Source organism: Acinonyx jubatus, chromosome A3, assembly GCF_027475565.1.
Source record: "Acinonyx jubatus isolate Ajub_Pintada_27869175 chromosome A3, VMU_Ajub_asm_v1.0, whole genome shotgun sequence".
In the NCBI taxonomy this organism is placed as follows: domain Eukaryota; kingdom Metazoa; phylum Chordata; class Mammalia; order Carnivora; family Felidae; genus Acinonyx; species Acinonyx jubatus.
This window is the reverse complement of record NC_069388.1, coordinates 19614283-19634293: the sequence shown is the minus strand read 5'-3', so window position 1 is coordinate 19634293 and position 20011 is coordinate 19614283. Positions and strand designations below refer to the sequence as shown.

The following is a 20011-nucleotide window of genomic DNA, read 5'->3' as shown; positions in this document are numbered from 1 at the left end:
GTGTAAAAGTGAAACACAGTAAGGGGCACACTTGCTTGGGACTTCTCCCTGCCCGAATTGGCACTAATTATCATCACTTGTACCAAACCTAAATAGGCTTTTTTTTTTCATTTTTTAAATCACTTATTTATTTTTTTTTAATTTTTTTTTCCAACGTTTATTTATTTTTGGGACAGAGAGAGACAGAGCATGAACGGGGGAGGGGCAGAGAGAGAGGGAGACACAGAATCGGAAACAGGCTCCAGGCTCTGAGCCATCAGCCCAGAGCCTGACACGGGGCTCGAACTCCCGGACCGCGAGATCGTGACCTGGCTGAAGTCGGACGCTTAACCGACTGAGCCACCCAGGCGCCCCTTAAATCATTTTTTTGAGAGAGAGAGAGAGAGAGAGAGAGAGAGAGAGCAGAGAGAGATGGAAGCACAGTATCCAAAGGGGGCTCCAGGCTCCAAGCTGTCAGCACAGAGCCCAAGGCGGGGCTCAAACCCACAAACCACAAGATCATGACCTAAGCCAAAGTCGGACACTTAATGGACTGAGCCACCCAGGGGCCCCAGGTTTTTTTTGTTTTGTTTTGTTTTGTTTTTTTGTTTTTTAGGAGATTGATATTATTTGAACAGCAGAAGCACACCTGACAATAGATAAAGTTGAGGTTTAGTTAAATCCAAAGCGGATTATTGAAAATGTATTTATTTTCCTGTACACACACACACACACACACACACACACACACACACACACACACACACAGACACACACACGCACACACACGCACACACACGGAGGCGCAGAGTGTTAAATTTCAACTAGACTATTGTTACTAAAATAATAAGAATCAAGGGTTGAAGAGTGATTTATGTTTTCAGTACTGATCTGTATGCTCCGTTCCATGTAAGCTCTGGAAAGGTTCCCAGTTTCAAATCTCAAGCTCTTCTGGGTAACAGGAGCAGTAAAATTCTTCCATGCTTATGTGCAACGCCTGGGCAAAAGCAGAACGTGCTGGAAGAGATCATTTTGCATACACGTTCTTTCTTTAGCTGCTGTGGTGAGTCTGTTTCCATCTCAGAGCTGGCTTGAGGAGTGTCATTCTCACAGTCCTCAGCACAATGCCCAGACAGGTAAACACAAGAAGCCGCTCGCGGCAAATAAAGAGCCTTACAAAAAGGAGAGCAGTGTGGGGCTGCCCTCGCCTCCTGTGTGTCTGAGACCCTGAAATCAAAGGCTAACGGGGGTGGGTTGCCCGGTGGATGCATGGTGAAACTCTTCTTACTTAACTTACCTGCCCTTAGGCAACCTAAAACCAGGGAGCAGAAACAACCCAAAATTGTTCTTTCAGTTTCTGAACAAAAAGTTTAGAGAGAAGGCAGGGGCATGCCCCGAATCTGTGCACGTGAATGCCAGAGGGATGTGGCTTGTAGGCGAGTGACCGTATTTTTGACAAAAGGCAGAAATTCCTACCTCGGGGCTTCTCCTCCTTTAGTTTGCTAGGGAAGACACACACATCCGCGAACTTACCTTACCAGAATAGAAGCTCCTCCTCGGGGAGGTCTTAAACACCATCGTTTTCTAAGAGCCTGGCACTTAGTAGGTGCTCAGCAGGGGGCAGTGTGACACAGTGCTTAACAGCTTGGACAGGACGCCGTCTCTGGGCCTCCACTTCCTCATCTGTAACATGGGGATGATCAGTCATTTCATGGAGTCCTGCGAGATTAAATTAGATAATGGATGGTTAGCCTTGGCACTGAGTAAGTATTCAATGAATGGTAACATTGGTTATTTCTACTTTTTAAATTATTATTATAAAATAGTCCCCTCCAGCCTAGGACTCTCATCCACACTCCAGTCCTGCACAGCTTTGTCTGGGAGGTCAGGGAAGGCTTCCAACTCAAAATGTTCAAAATGTAACTCATGACCCACCCAACCTCCCCATCCGATATCCGCCCAGACTCCCCGCCTTAGCCAAAAGAACAGCATCTCGGAACTTCAGCAAACTGTGGTCCTTAACACCTCCCTCTCCCCTGCTCCTGCCCGCCAAACTAACCTGAGTCCTTTCCACTTCCCCACCTATTTCTTGGAATATCCCACTTCTCTTCACCGCCCCTACCACCTTCTTCACAATCCAGGTGCCACGTCCCTACCCCGGGGGCCGGGATGCAATCCTAATCGGTCTGCTCCTCACATCCTTTCTTGTCCCTCTCCAATCTGTTCTCCATGTTGGCAGAAAAAAGTCACTATTTGGGGAACACAAATATGGCCCTGTTGCCCCCTTCATTTCTTCCCAGTGCTCTCAGGTCGAGGACCAAAGCGCGTCCACCATCATTCCAGCCTCGGCTTTCTCAATCCTCCTTCCCCTTCCTTCTCTCCTCCGGGCTCCACGCACTCCAGCTTGTTTCAGTTCCTCAAGGGGCACAGATTCCCCTGGTCACACGACATTAGCACCAGCTGGGCCACCCCTCCCTGTCACACCCGCCTTGTCCTTCTGAACCCTCCCCACACTACAGTTTTGTTGCTTCTTCAGAGGAAACGTCCTGAATAGATCCGTCTCCTTTTTTTTACGTTCTCAAGGCACTTGTGCCTCAATTTTATGGGTGGTGATCGCTGTTAGGATGTAACACATACTTTGGTGGTTATTTGACCATGTCTATTTTCTCTCAAGGTTCCACAAGGGCCAAGGGTGAGAGATGAAGACAGGACTTGGTTTTGCTCATCTTTGGATCCACATTGTCCGGCACAATGATAGATGTTCAATATGTGTATGTGTGTTTGTGCGTGTGTGTGTGTGCCTCTTACACCCCAAGACTTATCCCAGAATTTTATTCACTAACCCCCTTCCATCTTTTCTCCACCTATTTGAAATCCAGTGAAATCAGGGATCTCATTATGTATTGATGTCAACATAAAGCCAAATGATAATTGGGGCAAACTCTTCTGACTTTACTCTGGGTTTTCTGTTTATTTGTCTGTTTGTTTAGTGAAAGCCTTTAGCACATCTTACCTGAGGCCAGACTTCTCTGTTTCTGTATGAATTCCGGCTCCAAACCCTTCCTGAAGATGGCATACCCCAGAGTGGAACATCATAGGAAAGGGATACCAATCAGTGATAGAAGCTGGAATAACTAACAGCACACCTTCTTTCTATGTCTAGAATAGTGAACAGGTCTTAGGGGGGCCTCCATTATGACAAATATTGCCGTTTCTCAACAAGGACCAAGGATCAGGTAGAAAATCCAAACCAGAAAATAACTCAAAGAAGGCATTTATATAAGTGCTAAACCAGTGGTACAGGATGGTGGGGAGATGGAGAGAGCTGCTAACTTAGAGGGGCTGTGATTCAAGGGCTGTGAAGAGCTTTATCTAGGCCTCATTTTTAGTGGGTGGTAGAATGAAGGTTTCTGGAACATTTCACAAACTTTGGGTATGAATTCCTCTCAATGCTGATGAAGAATCATGCTTCTGAACCTTAATGGGCACATTGACCACCTGGGGATTCCGTGAACTAGACCCTTTCTGATTTGGTGGGTCTAAGGTGAGACCAGTGAGTCTGTAGACCTAACAAGTTCACGGGTGATGCTTGCCCATGCTGCTGGTTTGGGTCCCAGAGTGTGAGCAGCAGGTATGTGGAGCCCTTCTGCCAATCTTGAAGCAGATCCTTAAGTGACAGATACCACCCAGATGATTCTAATGCTGATGTAAGCCATAGCCTAAGACAATAATCATGCTGTCATCTCTCCTAATTGCTTTGCCAGTAGGGACCCAGGTCTATTCCAGTGCTGTATAAATGCAAATCATTCTTAATTACTCAAAGAAAACTGGGCCACCATCAGCCTGAAGTGCACCCTGGCTAGGAAAGGGTTTCTTGATAGATCCTAGTCTTGGACCTTGGGTTGTACCTATAGCCAAGAGGGTGCTCGGTACTCTTTGACACCTGCCAAAAGGTTGAGGCAAAGGTGGTAGATGGAGATGGGGTAAGAATTAAGAATGGAAGATACTTATTACAGTGAAACAAATAGAATAAATACCCAATGAGCACTCTTCTCTCCATATGTGCTAGTTCCTTTAAGGGTCATTACAGCTTTATGAGGAAGGAACTTTTATTTTATCTCCATTTTACAGATGTGGAAACAGAGGCCTGAAGAAATGAAGAAACTTCCCCACAGTTGTGCAGCTGGTTACTGAAGGAACCCAGATCCTGACCCATGGAGACTCACGTTAAGTCTGTTGTTCTTAATCCGAGTGCACATTCACATTTCATGAGGAGCTTTGGGAAAATATCCATTTCTGAACCCTCAGTATTTCTCATTTCACGGCTATTAAAAAATAAACAAACCTGTCCCATCAATTGAATGTATATCCAGTGCCGAATACAATTTCCCAGGCCCTGACTCTTAATTGCCAGGATTTATCCCCTCCAAAAAGTAATGTATCATTCAATCCAAAGAACTAGGAATGCTTGGTGGAGTTTGCTGAGGAGGCTGCATCTTAGGTCACAAAGTGTCCAGTAATAACTTCTGACCCACCGAGCAGTGATTTTACAACTGAAGGATGGTTTCCAGACTCTATTTGCTGGGATTCTATATGATAATAGTCTATGAAGTGTTTACTATGTGCCAGGAGACACTATTCTAAAGACTTTACCTACACCACCTCCTATAATCTTTCAAGAATGCCTCAAGAAGATAGCCAGGAACATCTCCCATTGGACATATGGGAAAACTAAGATTCCTTGAGGTTAAATGCCTCGCCTTGTTACAGGTGGAGCCAGGATTCAAACTCAAGCATGTTGGCCCTAGTGGATGGGATAAACCACTTTGCTGCACTGTCTTTCACTTCATGGGCTGTGCTTGTTTCTTACTGGCTCAGATGATGCAGGTCTGCACTACCTCTCATGATGGGAGAACAGAAAGGGGCTGAAGGAGATTCGTTTTGTCAGAGAATGGAGTTCCTATTAGAGAATGGGGCTCAGTGCATGGAAACTTGGAAGCTGATTTCCACTTAAAACCAGGCAAGATTTTGTATCTGGCAAAGCCACCCAGCAATGGAAAGGGCTACTCTGAGCAGAAATGCATCCCTCCATCAACAAGACATCAAATATTTCCTGGGCACTTATCTAGCAGTGATGTTGTCGAAGGGGTTCAGGGATTGGATGCAGAGTTGGCGTGGGTGCTGTCTGAGGTCTTCAGGCATGAGTAGCTGTGATCCTATGATCTGACTTCAGTCCTCAAACACTCAATCAGCAAGTAAGGGCTTGATCATTTACAGTTACACAGCGAGATGTTTCCAGGAACGATTTCCCTGTAGCATTTTAATAAGTACTCTATAAATAATAATTTATTGAAGTTGCCTCCTATGTTAGAAAAAAGAATATATTAAAGTACCCAGGCTAATTGAAGCTGGCAGTTAAGTTCCCTGAATCGAAACCAATCGGTTTATCTACATGACTCTAAAGATTTGGGTTGAAAACTGCTCATTATAGTCCAACATCCGAATATGCAAAGATCCAGATGTTTCACAATATATTGACATAGCCTTCCAGGAAACCTATGTGCAACACTGAGTTGAAAATGTTCTGATACAATTAAAAATAAAGTGGATCAAAAAAAACTTTTACTCTTTTTTGGTTGGGAGCTAGAGGTTTGAACTTGAAAGACGCAGAAGGCTGTGTGACCCAAGTCAGCATGATTGCTGCTTCTAACTTAGACGATTGCACAGCTTGAACTGCCCGTGACTGTCCCAATTCACATCTGTGGTCCCAGTGTAAAGTTCAACAGAGCACCCTCCGCCTATCCCCCCCACCCCCCGCAAAAGTGTCCTAGTTACACATTACATAGTCACTGTGTAATTTATACACCTAGGTACACTACAATGAGAGACTGGATGGGATACAATCCATTGGGGGCAAACCAGTCACTGGCGGAAGACCCAGTTTCAGATGGCGACAGGGAATACAGACCAGGAGGCAGAACGGGGGCTCAAGTAAGAAGTGCTTTTCACCATTTCTCAAGCATCCCTTACCCTCGTGTGCCCGGGATTTCACTCAGCTTGTTCCTTTAGCTCAACTTTTGTTTGTACATGCACGTGAGGAATCACAACCTAGGCTCTGTGTATCTGTCTGGTCTCTGTATGAGCTCAGATTTTTCTTTTTAGGATTCCACATACAAGTGAGATCATCAAAGGGTATAAAATTCCAGTTAGAAAATGTGTAAGTCCCGGGGATATAATGTACAGCATGGTGACTTCCGTTAGTAATACTATATTGCATATTTGCAGGTGGCTAAAAAAGTAGATCTTAAATGTCCTCGTCACAAGGAAAAAAAATCTGTAACTCTTGCCATGAATGTTAACTAGTCTTACTGTGGTGATCATTTTGCAGTATATACAAATATCAAGCCTTTATATTGTACACCTGCAACTAATGTAATGTTTGATGTCAGTTCCCAATTTGCATTCTTGTAGGCTGGCTGAGGACACAGACACTAGAATGGGACATAAGACATACAAAATCCTCTGAAGATGTTGACTTAACTGGAAAAAAAAATGAGCGTGAATCAGGCTTGACAATTCAGTCTCTGTAATCTTTCCTCGGGATTTTATCATGACTAACATATCTGAGCATTTGGCCAAGTTATTCGCAAATGTTATTTTTAATGTTCCTGCAATTCCTAGGGGATAGGTGTTGTCACCACCCCTACTTTGCAGTTGAAGAAAATGACACTGGAAGAAATGAAGCAACTTGCCCAAGATTCCACATCGAACAGGTCACGGTGTCCAGATTCTAACCTAAGAAGCCTGGCCCGCGCGCCTCCTGACTAACACTCTATTTTGAGCAGAATGTTGTCCGCAGCTCATCAACAAATATTTACTGAGTCGAACGGGGCAGGAAGAGCGGTAGGAGTTACCCCCTGCTGTCATGAAGCTCAAGGTGTCTGGGATGGAATGTCACAAGTCCAGCCAGCAGAGAGGCAGAATGTGGAAGTGCTCTGAGAGGTACAAACACCCATGGGGGGAAGTGTGTCCACTGGAGGAAATCATCAAAGGCTCCCGGAGAAGGGAGCATTAGGGTTGCTTTCGAGGAGAGAGAAAATGTTAAACAGGTAGAAATTAGAAGGGTCCTATGCAGACGGAACAGCCTGATGAATGGCATTGACCTGAGAAGTAAATGCCATCCATTTGGGCTGGATTATTGTTAAGTGCGAGTTAGGGGAACTTACACAGACTCCCCACCATGGCCTCCGCTCCCTACTTCCCATCACACATTCTCTCCCTGGTGTTCTATTCTCCAGCCACAGCTGCTTATAGTACCCCTGCTCAGTGCGGTATCATTCATGATCTTTTGTACTCCAAGCCCCTTTTCCTGGATGCTTTCTTCATCTACATTGCTTTTGTTTGCCTCAAACACTGCTTCTTCAGGGAAGCCTTCTCTGATCTCCTGGGCTGGGTAATTTCTCTTTGCCATGCAATTTAACAGCTTCCCAGTAGGTATCCACTACTATGCACAGTTTTCTTGGTACAGAACAAGAGGTCGAAACAAAATAAAATCAGCTGGAAAGAGATGCCTAGATTAGAGGCATGCAGCTTTGAGTCAAGTTCAAAGACTCCTTCTACAGTGGTCTTAGCCAAGAACCAGCTCAGTGTCGAGTAGAGCCTAGGGGATATAAGAAAGGAGGATGGCTGAGATTGAGCCCTGGCATGTGGATGGACATCTCCTTCTAAACAATACAGAAGGAGAACATAGAATTTCAGACTCCAAACCATGGGAGAGCCTTGGAGTCCATCTGATCTCAGAAGTGTGCTCCCAATGCCTTCTCCAACTTTCCCTGCAAATATTCATCCGTGTATTCATAAGGGAGTTTTCTCCTGTTTCTTCTGGAAAACCTAAACTAGGAATTGCATTCAGTCGGTTAGGCGTTCGTCCATCACAGGAGCACCTGTAATGCACTGTATATGGTTGACCGCACAGCACCAGGATCCAAGGGTGAGCGAGGCTCCTTTCCTATCCTAGAAAGGAGGAGAGGCTGTAGCGGAAACAGACACTTGAAACAGAGGCTAAAACCTGCTTCCGTATGGCGTCTCCTTTTCTCATCAGGCCTGTTTTGGCCTCTGACAGTACAGAGTTCACCAGCCAGCCTCCTCTTATGTGAAAACATCTATCATGTCTCCCCAAAGACTCGCCTACACGTTCTTCTAACATGAGGCAATTATTTCATATTTTCTGCGTTAGTTGTGGCCACTGATAGTCTCGTGAAGATCGACAAACGTCAACTTGTTCTTTCCCAACGTACTTCTTTAGATGCGTGTGTCGAAGAGGTGGCTATGGAGGGGGCTGCGTGACGGCATGAACATGCAGAACTTCTCATGTGCCTCCATCATGAGTTAAAAGGCAGGGCTTTGGGAACTGGACTTTCTTGACTTTGGGGAAAGTGTGACGTAATAATCATTCCTTCTTTCTGAAGAAATGAAGAGAAATGAGTGGTTTGTTCAGCTCTTGATATAAAAAAGTCAACTGAAAAGTGATATTTTATTGGAACCATAAGTTTTGTTTGAGAAATTTTAAAATCCAGAGTTTATTTTCCTTTGGTATTGCTGTAGAGAGTCAACAGGAATTGAGATAATTTTTGTCTTGTATTTGTGCCCACTTATTAAACACACATGTGCATTAGATTCCTTGCATAGGTGCAAAAGGGATCAGAAGTGGGGGAAAGGTGCAATTTGGTCCATTGACCTGTTTCCCTGCCCTCAGGACTCTTTCAAACAGCTGTGAGAAAGAGGAGGAGGAGGAAGGAGGTAATTTAGTAGTTCATATCCAGATGTTCATTTCAAACACACCCTGAACAACTTTTGCATGGTTTATTTCATTTTCTGAAACCATTTTTCACAAGCCTGTTTTCTCAGCTGGGAAACTTCTGGTGTAGTCTTTTCAAACAAATATTGCATTTGGCATTACAAGAAAAAAAATAAAGAGCTTTTGAGACATTCAAAGGACAATCTGTTTGCCTTGGTCTGCAGAAGCGGGACTACAGGAATGTGGGCATTTTGTACCACCCAGAGTATAGGTAGGAAAGTTCCAGTCTTCCGTTCCATTTACATGGAAATTTGAGAGCTCCTTTAGCTTGATCACTGTAAATACTCTGCCATGTTTTAGGTTGACCTGGAGTGCCAGAGACAAGAAACGTGGCTGCGGACAAACAGGGCCAGTGGAAGAATCCTCCAGGATTAACACTAAACCAGAACCTTCCACATGGCACTTCAAACACAGTAGTCCGTTCTCAAAAAAAAACAAAAAACCAAAAAAACCAAAAACCTGTATGCTGTTCTAGTCCCACCCATCTTCTTAAGCGAAACGGGAAGGACTAGAAGGAAAATAGTGCTGAAGGCCAATGAATCTCTTAGGCAGAATCCCATAGGATACAATCCCCACCGTTCCTTTCACCTCAAGGTCTGGGTCCTGGCAACTGACTGATTGCTCCACTAGAGTCACAGGGGTTGGGATCTAGGACATCCCCTTCCCCCCACTACGGAGTGGAGCTGGTCTCCTGGCTAACTGTAGGATGAAGTCATTCCACTGTCAGGGTCTCTTTAGGTTGACCCAAACCTGGAAACAACCTCAGAGAGGAATGGGCAGCCTACAAGGATGAGTCCAAATGGAAAGAGTAAGATTTGTCTATTTATTTTTAAAAATTTTTTAAATGTTTATTTGAGAGAGAGGGAGAGAGCATGAGCAAGGGAGGGACAGAGAGAGAGGAAGACACAAAATCTGAAAGCAGTTTCCAGGCTCTGAGCTGTCAGCACAGAGCCCGACGCAGGGCTTGAACCCAGGAATGGTGAGATCATGACCTGAGCCAAAGTTGGACGCTTAACCGACTGAGCCACCCAGGCGCCCCAAGATTTGTCTCCTTAAAGAAAGGAAGTTGAGCCGTGAAGATAAAGGGGATCCAAAGAAACAATAGAGCGAAGTTTTGATGTGGATGAAATAGAAAATGCAAGCATTTAAAAACAAAAAACTGAGTCTTGGGTAAGTTTCTTCACCTTCCCGAGACTCAGTTTTCCCACTTTTAGAATTAGACACGTGAGTCCTCAGACCAGCGTGTTAAAGTGGGGATTGAGTATAAAAAATGCCTCATGCAGTGACAGGCATATAATAGGTCTTCATTATTAGCTAGCTCTTTGCACATTCCCTTGACTTAAGAGAACAGTAGAATAATGAGAGAAGTCTCTATTTCTGTGATCATTCCTTTTTCCTATTGAAAAGCTTTGTGTGTCTCTGAGATATTAAAGAAGATATCCAGGAAAGGCAGTCCAAGATGGCGACATAGGAAGACCATGAACTCACCTCCTCCCAGGACACATGAAATATACGGCTACGTATGGAACAACCACCTCTGCGAAACACCTGACAGCTGTGGAGCGGTTCCTTCCCACGGGGAAAATGTGAAAAGGGACACATCTGAGGTAGGCAGGAGAGGCTGTGACTCAGTCCTGCCATACCCCTCAACCCTGAGGAGACCCACAACTGGGAGAGAACTCAAAACCCTGGAGCTTCTCCCTCAGGAGTGAAGGGTTCATACCCTGCATTAGGCACCCCAACTTTTAAGACTTGCACCTGAGCTCCTGAAACATCTGGCTTGAAAACCAGTGGGGCCCGCCTCCCTGAGATCCAAACGGCCCAGGCAAACTGTGAAGTACCTCTCAAAGGCTCACATGGGCTCACTCACTCCAGGGCCCGATGCAGGGGCAGCCACTTGAAAAACACCCAGTCTTGAATGTGAATTATTTTCTGACCTAAAGCTGTCTGGTGGCAGGGCGGGGAGTGAGGGGGGGTGGCTGTTGGGAGCATCTCTGGGAAGGACGGCATTGATGGTCTGGTGGCCAGCAGGGCTTGGGCTTGCGGTCCCACGGCACGGTACAGGCTCACCTCGGAGATATGGAGTGTTCAGTTCCAGGCCGCTGTGATCGAGCGTATCTCACCATAAAGTGAGTCAAACGAAATTTTTGGTTTCCCAGTGTATATAGGAGTCATGTTTACACTATACCGTAGTCTACTAAGCGTGCAATAGTATTACGTCTAAAAACCAAAACAATGTCCATCGATCGCTTCATTAAAAAATACATTATCACTAAAAGATGCTACCTTCTGAGCTTTCAGTGAATTGTAATCACAGGTCACCATAACAAATTTAACAACGCTGAATAAGTTTGAAACACTGTGAGAGCTACCAAGATGTGACCCAGGGGTATGAAGTAAGCAAGCCCTCTTGGAAAAATGGCACCAACAGACTTGCTGGAGACAGGGTTGCCGCAAACCTTCAGTTTGTAAAAAGCAAAGCAAAGCAAACCAAAACACGCAATTATCTGCAAAGCATAATAAAATGAGGTACACCTGTGAGAGAAGATTCCAAAGTGAAGGAAGCAGTGCTAAGAGAGTCCTTAAAATTAGGGTCTGGGTGCTCCTGGGTGGCTCAGGGAAGCGTCTGACTCTTGATTTCGGCTCAGGTCATGATCTCATGGTGCATGGGATAAACCCCGGGTTGAACTCGTCACTGACAACCCATTCTCCCTCTCCCACCCTCTATGCCCCTCCCCCATGTGCATGCGTGTTCCCTCTCCCTCTCTCTCTCTCTCTCTCAAATAAATAAGCATCACAAAAAGTAGGTTCTAGAGGATACTGAGGAAGCAGGCCTATGCAAGTCCCCTATTTCAATCCTGTTTCCACTTTTGGAACACTGTGGACTTTTGACTTTTGTCAATTGTAATTTGTCAATTGTACCTGGACCGCCTTCTGGAACACATCCTTCAACTTTGGACCGCAACAGAGATAATGTGACACCTGGTAGCTAAATCGCCAATCATGCGTTAGATGGTCAGTTTAACTCCGTCAGCCCCAACCACAATGCCTTGCCAACAAGTTATGTAACCCTGTGGTTTCTGCCTTTCATACGCCTGCACTCCCCACTTGGAATTCGGAGCACACTTTCGATTTCAGTCGACTCTGTGTCTCCTGGATTGCAATCCCCAAAACCCCAAATAAACGCTTTTGGTTGCTTTACAGCCTCGTCGTCTTCTTGGTAGACAGCCTGTATATATTTGCATACTTTAAAAGCTGCTGTCTGAGGCTCTGGCTTCCAATCAGCCTGGATCTAAGTACTGACACTGACAGGTCTTGGTGCACGACCGGCAATTGCGAGCTGTTAAAAGTAAAGTCAGCTGGTCGGGCAATCACTGAGTTTCAAGAGACAACCAAGAGTTAGGGCAAGGTCGAGCCATACGTTTCCTTTCCTACATGAGGCCACCCCTTGAAGACTGGGTGGAGACATCCAGCAACCTGGTTGGGTGCACGCATCTCGATGTCAGGAGAGAAACAGATAGACAGAGATGCGGGCAGTCAAAAGGACAGAGGTGATGACCAGATGCCCGAGTATGTAGGAGATCACCTAAGAGGCTATAGAGATTGGGAGGGAAAAGGCACAGAACAGAGGGACCCGGGGCCATCGCATTTAAGGAACTGCCACATCAGAACACCCTGCAAGACCATGGAAAAGCAAACCGAATGAGAACATTTAAAGTGGAAACTAATGAGAACAAGGCCAAGAACGTGAGATCACGACCTGAGCCAAAGTCGGATGCCTAGCCAACTGAGCCACCCAGGTGCCCCTTTTTATTTATGTATTTATTCATTCATTTATTTATTTTCAATTTTTAAATGTTTATTTATTTTTGAGAGAGAGAAAGACAGTGTGAAGAATGTTTCTAAAAGAAACAAGAAGGGGGATTTTCTTTTTTTTTCTTTTCTTTTTCAATTTGTTTCCTCTGACAGGATACAAGGCAAACACCCAGTATGCTTGAGTTTTAAAAGGATATTTCCTTTGCCCCACTTTTTTTTTTTAATTTGAAGAAGGGGGATTTTCTAACTCAAAATATAAAATATTTTAGAAATAATAACAGTTGTCTAAAATCACATATTACACTGCGAAATGCCGGGAAACGGGAGAAGGGACGAAAAAATAAAATGTGCTAAATTTCTTGACTAAAATAGGATGGAGTCAAAGGCTATTGTTTCTTCTTGACCTTGATAATTAAGGGAATATCAGATCAAGTATGTTATTTTGCAAAATTTTGTAGAAACAAAAAAACAGGATGATTCCTCCCAAATTACTGTAGGAGATTAAAGAAATCAAAGCAGAGTTCAACTAGCAAAAGACAGGAAATAGAGGAAAATGGTAGGAAAGCATGAGATACAGAAAACATAAGATCGCAGAAGGAAGTGGGAATTTATCTTTTATGATGATAACTGTAAATGATCGTAAAACCACAATATTTAGAAACCACCGGTTCAGGTGAGAAACAAAAACACACCTCCTGGAAAAAACAATTTTTTTTCAAATGTCTCATAAGATTTAAACCCAGTATTTGGAAAATGTGTATCAGGAAAGTGCAAATAAGAACAACATTGATGTGTCAGTATTAATATCGGACAGAGTAGACTCCCGGGCGGAAAAAAATATACAAAGAAGACAAGAGTGAACTTACTTGGAGTTAGATCCTGTTATGAACAAATAACTAATATTCTTTGCTAGTCTCAATGACTGAGTATTAAATAAATATGTAAATTAATCTTTTAGAAATTCAAAGGAAATGTTTTGTTTGGAATAGATACATTACTCTCAAGTAGACACATCACATAGACAAAATAAATAAGGAGGGAGAAGGCTTTATTAACGTGATACGAACACACAAACTTGTACCCTACACCTGATACACCTAAAGAATGAATAGTCATCTAGCCAGCTATGTTTCAAGAGTTTTCTCCTGCTGAATTTCAGGGAAGTCTTCCTCGGACTGGTTTAATTTTCCTTAGGGCATGGTTTTCATAAGAATGTGGATTATGTGTCTATTTTGTCCGCCCGTATGGTCACACTTCTCTGCTGACATTCTGGAGTCAGCACTATACATGTGTTCCCATACATGCAAGCACCCAGTCTTTTCTAGAAAGATTTGAAACTCTTTTTCTATAAATAAGGACCAGCTCTTCGGAGACTCATGGACTCTCTAGGTTCCCATTATACAAGTAAACTCTTGGGAATATTCACTGAATCTACCTTCACAGAAAGCTCTACCTTCACAGAAAACTGCCTTTTAATGTCTTGCTGTATTGAACAACTTTCCAAGACTTAACTCTTGCGCAGACTTTTAGAGGAACTCATTCGTATCACCCATGCTAGAGAAAAAAAAAAAAAAACAAAAATATGTGAGGACGCACAGTTGTCTTACACCAGCAAACTATCTGGTACATTGCTCACAAAGGATGAATTGGCTCTAATAGCAGGAGTAGAAACTGGCTGATGGTCCAGATGGGCACTTGCTAAATACATCCGGGTAAGTCCTCAAAATTGCAATCCTTGATTTTTTGTCCTGACCACAATCGTCTTAAATACCTTTGGATTGTCAGACTGGTTATAAAACATTCTCTGGCTCCTTAGCCATATGCCAGAATTGGGAAAACTCACGAAGACTTCCCTACCCTGATCAGAATGCAGTATTTCTGATAAGCTTTGCAACGTGACTTCATCATCTGTCATTCTCCTCCTCATCATCACCCTCCTCTTCATCATGCTTCCTAAACTATCACAACTGGAATTATCAACCATGCAGAACACTGTGCAGATATTATATAACTTAATCTTACAATAATGTCCAACGTGGATGCCATTAAAACTTCCACGTTAGTGATGAAAAAATGGAGTTTTTCATGCCCAAAGCCACAGAATAAGTGCAGGGCAGAGCTGGTACTGTTAACACTCCTTTTTATCACAGAAACATCTCCCTTCTCCAGTGACCCTTCCTGTGGATTCTTATTCAATCTCTAGTCGCGGGGATTCCCAGGTCATTTCAGGGATGTCTCCCTCTTTGACAGCTTCCAGAACGTTTGTAGCTTTTCCTTATTTCTGTTCTCCAATATCCTCAAGTGTTCAAGCACTAGTGAAAGAAATTATCCAAGCCCTCTCAGTATATGCTCCTGGGAAACAGACCTAAAGCTAGGACATTCGGTGTTATCCTCACTTACGGAGATTGGTGGGGATTTGTCTCACTTAAAGTTGTTTTCTTACAGTGTATCGTTACCACTTCCTAGGGGCAGGGGTAGCCAAATTCCACTTGAACAACTCACCATGCTATGTTCGATTCAAAATGGCCTCTCCTATATATAAAAAACTATTTTCCTTGGGTCAAACTCATGAGCTTTTGAGCTCTTTGTCATTCATTCATTCACTCATTCACTCACTCATTTTTCCACACATGATTAGTGCATGTGTTCTGTGGGCCAGGCTCTCTGTTGCGGTGCTGGATGAATATTAATAAGGCAGGCATCCTGGAAGGCCTCAGTGAATTGAGTATTTAGGGAAGAACCAATAGGCAAGCTAAGAGCTGCAACAGAACAGTTGCTCTAACAGGGCGATGACCAGGTAGGAAGATAATCATAGGTTGGAATCCCACCCACGAGACTCCTTGGCAAACATCCTGCTTGTCAGGCTAACCCTCCAGGCATTTCCAGACAAGTCTGCATATTCAGGATGTACACACTTTAGGCTCCCACTCTGGGACCCTGCTAGACTGGGAACAGTACCAGGATCCACTTGGTTGTGGTCCAAGAGGGAGGGTGGTGGAAGAGAAAGTTATAGATGTGGATCCCTACCCCTTCCCCTTGCCCTGGGACAGAGTACTTACCTGTCCGCCCCTCACCTGTTAGGGCTAGGGTCGATGCAAGCTAGCATTAGAGAAAAGTGTTACTGGAAAAAAAAATAGGCAAAAGGGAGGCAGCAAACCTTTAGGAAAAAAATACAGGGGAATATAGTCTGGGAAGAGGTAAATGTTAGCAGTTACCGGATTTGTTGGTCTTGTATGATATGTCTGCAGATTAGTAAGGAAGGTACGTTTCCTTCAGGACCTCAAGCTTTGAGTGTCTTACCTGGCCTCTATTCTTCCCAGTGTGTTATGGTCCCTGGAGTAGAAAATAGTGACAGCCATACCTAATTTTTGGATTTGATGCTTGAGTGAGCACTTATGCTCCAGACCATCCTAATCATTTCCCCTGCATTATTACGTTGCATCCTAAAAATAACCCTGTGGGGAAGGTAGTATAGCATGGTTTTTTTCATGGGGCAGAGGAGAATAGAAAAGAAAAGGAACTTACTCAAGGGCCCACAGCAAGAGGTGAAAGGAGAATTTGGAGTCCAGAGCTCTATGCTCTTAAGTACTGCATTCATCAGAGAAACACCATTCTGCAACTATCAGTTACCAAATTTTATTTTTAAATTTCTAGTAACAGACTATACTGTACCTCTGTGTACTTCTAAGGGACTAACTAAAATGTCAAATAGAAACAAGGCATCAGGATTGAGGCCTTCTACCGTGAGACATATTCTTGAAGGCGCATCTTCAAAAGGTTTTACTTCAGAGAAAACTTTAAGAATTATGGGGCGCCTGGGTGGCTCAGTCAATTGAGCATCTGACTTTGACTCAGGTCATGACCTTGTGGTTCATGAGTTCGAGCCCTGTGTCAGAGCCTACTTCAGATTCTGTCTCTCCCTCTCTCTCTCTGCCTTCCCGCCTCGTGTTCTGTCTCTCTCTCAAAAATATACATTAAAAAAAAAAAAAGAATCGTAGTATAAGATGAGTATCTTAAACCACAAAAAGGCAAGGACACGTAAGTGTTGAGGTTTATTTCTTGTATTTAGGATGGAGATTCATCCCAGTGAGAAAATGGATACCTCTGTGGCATTGGCCATTCCTTAAGTCTAAATAAAGGCCCATGACGTGTCTTGTGCTACGGCAGGTGGGTGGCAGCCGCATGTCATGGTTAAGCTCATATAATCTGGAACAGAACTGGCTGGATTGGAATCCTGGCACTCCCACCGAATGACTGACTGTGTGAAATTGGGAAACTCTCTTCAATGTCCCATACTGTCAATTGGAGGCAATGCTAGTATTTGCAGGGTGGTGATGAATTAAGAACAAGACTGTTTCCCACAATTATTAGGCATGTGTTAATTACCAGGACACAGAGCCAGCGATTAGACAGGGCATGAATGTGAACAAGCAGATACCAGGATGTAGGCGGAAGAAAGAAGGAGGGCTTTGACACAGCCACGCGCAAGGTTTAAAGAGAGGTCTCCTGGCTCCTGGGTGGCTCAGTTGGTGGAGCGTCCAACTTCAGCTCAGGTCATGATCTCACAGTTTGCGGGTTCGAGCCCCGCGTCAGGCTCCGTGCTGACAGCTCGGAGCCTGGAGCCTGCTTCGGATTCTGGGTCTCCTCTTTCTCTGCCCCTCCCCCACTCTCCCCCACTCTATCCCTCTTGCTCTCTCTCAAAAATAAATAATAATAAGCGTTTAAAAAAAAAAAAGAAAGAAAAGAAGGTCTCAGAGGGGAGGGAGTGTGGCACTGAGTCCACAGGTGCAAAGATACACAGATGTGTTCCTGATAGCAAGGTGGAGAAGGGCACTGTCGTCAAAGGGAGCAGCTACGGAAATGAGGTCATGGCCAAGCAAGGCCGTCTTAGGAAACTGCAAAAGGAGAGGTGTGCCTGGGTTTAGAATCTTAGCGGCGCCTTGTTGGAAAGCCAGCCTGGAGAAGATGGTACCACGGAGAAGGATCTTGAGGCCACACTGAGTTGTTCAGACTTCACTCTGTGGGAAATAGGGATCCGTGAGAAAGCTCCAAGAACAATAAATCATATTCTTGTTTGTCTCTGGGTTTTTTTTTTGTTCCAAATATTGCTTTCTTTATCTTTTAAATGGAAAAACACTTTTAAAAATGTCCTTCCATCAAGGGAAATATTGTATAATTATTATAAGCATACTAATCTGCAGAAAAATTATAAATGATTATTTTTTATTTATGTTTCAGAGAGAGAGAGAGAGAGCTAAGCAGGGGAGGCGCAGAGAGAGGGGGAGACACAGAATCCAAAGCAGGCTCCAGGCTCAGAGCTGTCAGCACAGAGCCCGATGCACGACTTGAACCCACAAGCCATGAGATCATGACCTGAGCCAAAGTCGGACGCTTAACTGACTGAGCCACCCAGGGGCTCCTATAAATAATATTTCTAAATTACCTAAAGTCCCACAACCTTGAGAAAACGACCACTAACATTTCACTGAAGAACTTTCTGAAAGCACACAATTTCAATGAACTAATATTTTATACATGTTTTGGTCAATAATCTATGTGACTAGCTTTTCATGTCAATAAATAAAGGCATCCATGAGCATTTTAATGATGGCAGAGTTTTCCATTTTATGGGGGTGAGGCAGTTCATTTACCCAGTCCTTACTGATGATAAAGCCCTTCTAATTTCTGAACATTACAAACAGCACTTCCACAAACAGTTTGAACCCGATGCAACAAAACCATCAAGTACCGGAGAGATCGGGAAACATCATAGATTCTTGAAAATTAAAACAAACAGACTTCAGGCTGCTACAGAATGAGAAGGGAACGCCATGCCCAGCACCTTGGCTTGGAGGTTGATGTTAGTCAGTAATTCAATTCTTAATCTCGTATTTATTGGGCATCCACAATGCGTCTCGTCCTCCTCTGATAATGGGATGCAATAGAGAACAAGTCAGAGAATGTCACTTTTATTACAGCATAGAAGCTAACAGGGGAGATAGATTATAAACTTATAAAAAAACAACGTATTAGATATCTGGGAGCACTACATGAGGAATCAACACAGGATGGTATGAGACAGCATCATCCACTTTAGTTGGATCATCTAGGAAGGCTTCTCCAAGCCGCGGTCATTAAGGCTGGTAAATGAACGGCCAAAGGATGGAGGCAGGGGAAGATCAGGAAAGGGGAATTCAGGGAAGCGGCTGATGCAAAGGCTCAAAGAGGGAAATGAGCTTAGCAGGTTCAAGGCAGACAAAGATCAAGAGGCCAATGGAGCTTGTACATTTTCAACAACAAGGAAGGTGCCATGAAGTGGGAAGCACCGACCACGGGCTGGGAGCACCTTGCAGACCATGCTCCAGTTCCGATGTTACCCTTCCTGAACATGGGGAGCCACTGGAGAGTTGCAGCCAGACAAGAAGCTTGATCTGTGATTTTAAAAGACCCCTACAGCTTTCTAAAACTATCAGCTTCTTAAGCATAAGTTGTTGTCTTGTGTGGCTCTGCATTCACAAGACCAAGAGAACCCTTGGCACACGGTAGGTGTTACATCAGCTTTATGAAGAATCAACAATGTAGGGATTGTTGTACAATGTACAGAATCCAATGTAGGGATTCATTTACGGGTCCCACAATATTTGTTAAGTATTTAAAGGTACTGTACTAGGTACATGGATATAAAAAAAAGAGAGAGAGAGAGAGAGAGAGAGAGAGAGAGAGACTTAGTTCTACCCTCAAGGCCAAACAGACCTGAAATGAATAAACACATGTGTAGTCATTTGACTTCAATTGGAAATTGGAAATGTATCTTTATTGGAAGAAAGGGAATGTCTTTTCTTGATGCTCTAGCCTATGATCTCTTTATTTTCAGGCTGGAGACAGCCATAGCTAGTCGTCTCTTTTTTTCCTTTTTAAGGAGAAAGCCAAGTCTTCCACTTTCCCAGAAAGTGGGAGAGAAAAGAGAGATTTAGAGGAAAGGGTAATTAGTTGATGTTGGGATGTGTTGGCTTCTTGGAGCCTTTGGCCCCGTGGGTGCAGATGAGCAGTGGACGTTGGACACGGTAAGTGGAGCTCACGAGAGGTGGAGATGGGGTCATGGCTTTGTGGTTACCAAATAATACGTAGAGGAAAATGCAGGGTGCGAAATAATCGCCGTAATTTGCCCTCTCTGTCCCAGTACGATACACTACACCTTCCCAGTTTCCCCAGAGAACTATCACAGCTTAATTTAAAGACTATGTGCTCTGGAGTTGCATGCCGGGTTGGGCACCAGAGTGGCATCACCAGTAGAATATTCGTGAGCAAATTACCCAAATTCTTGGAGCTTCAGTTTCCTCATCAGTAAAATGTGGATAA

At 44.0% G+C, this 20011-nt stretch overlaps 1 long non-coding RNA gene and 1 other non-coding gene across 3 annotated transcripts in view; both read right to left on the bottom strand.

Moving 5' to 3' along the window:
• Positions 1 to 20011, bottom strand: part of LOC106974497 (uncharacterized) — a 50394-nt gene that overhangs the window by 17385 nt on the left and 12998 nt on the right. The window contains exon 3 of one of the 2 annotated variants that reach the window (XR_008289104.1): positions 1513 to 1698. This is a non-coding gene — a long non-coding RNA (uncharacterized LOC106974497). Of the gene's footprint in view, positions 1 to 379; positions 1699 to 20011 lie in introns of those variants that run through there. The other variant, XR_008289105.1, reaches the window with a different exon arrangement.
• Positions 12788 to 12919, bottom strand: LOC113602640 (small nucleolar RNA SNORA27). Its single transcript, XR_003424120.1, has one exon. It is a non-coding gene; the product is annotated as a small nucleolar RNA SNORA27 (small nucleolar RNA).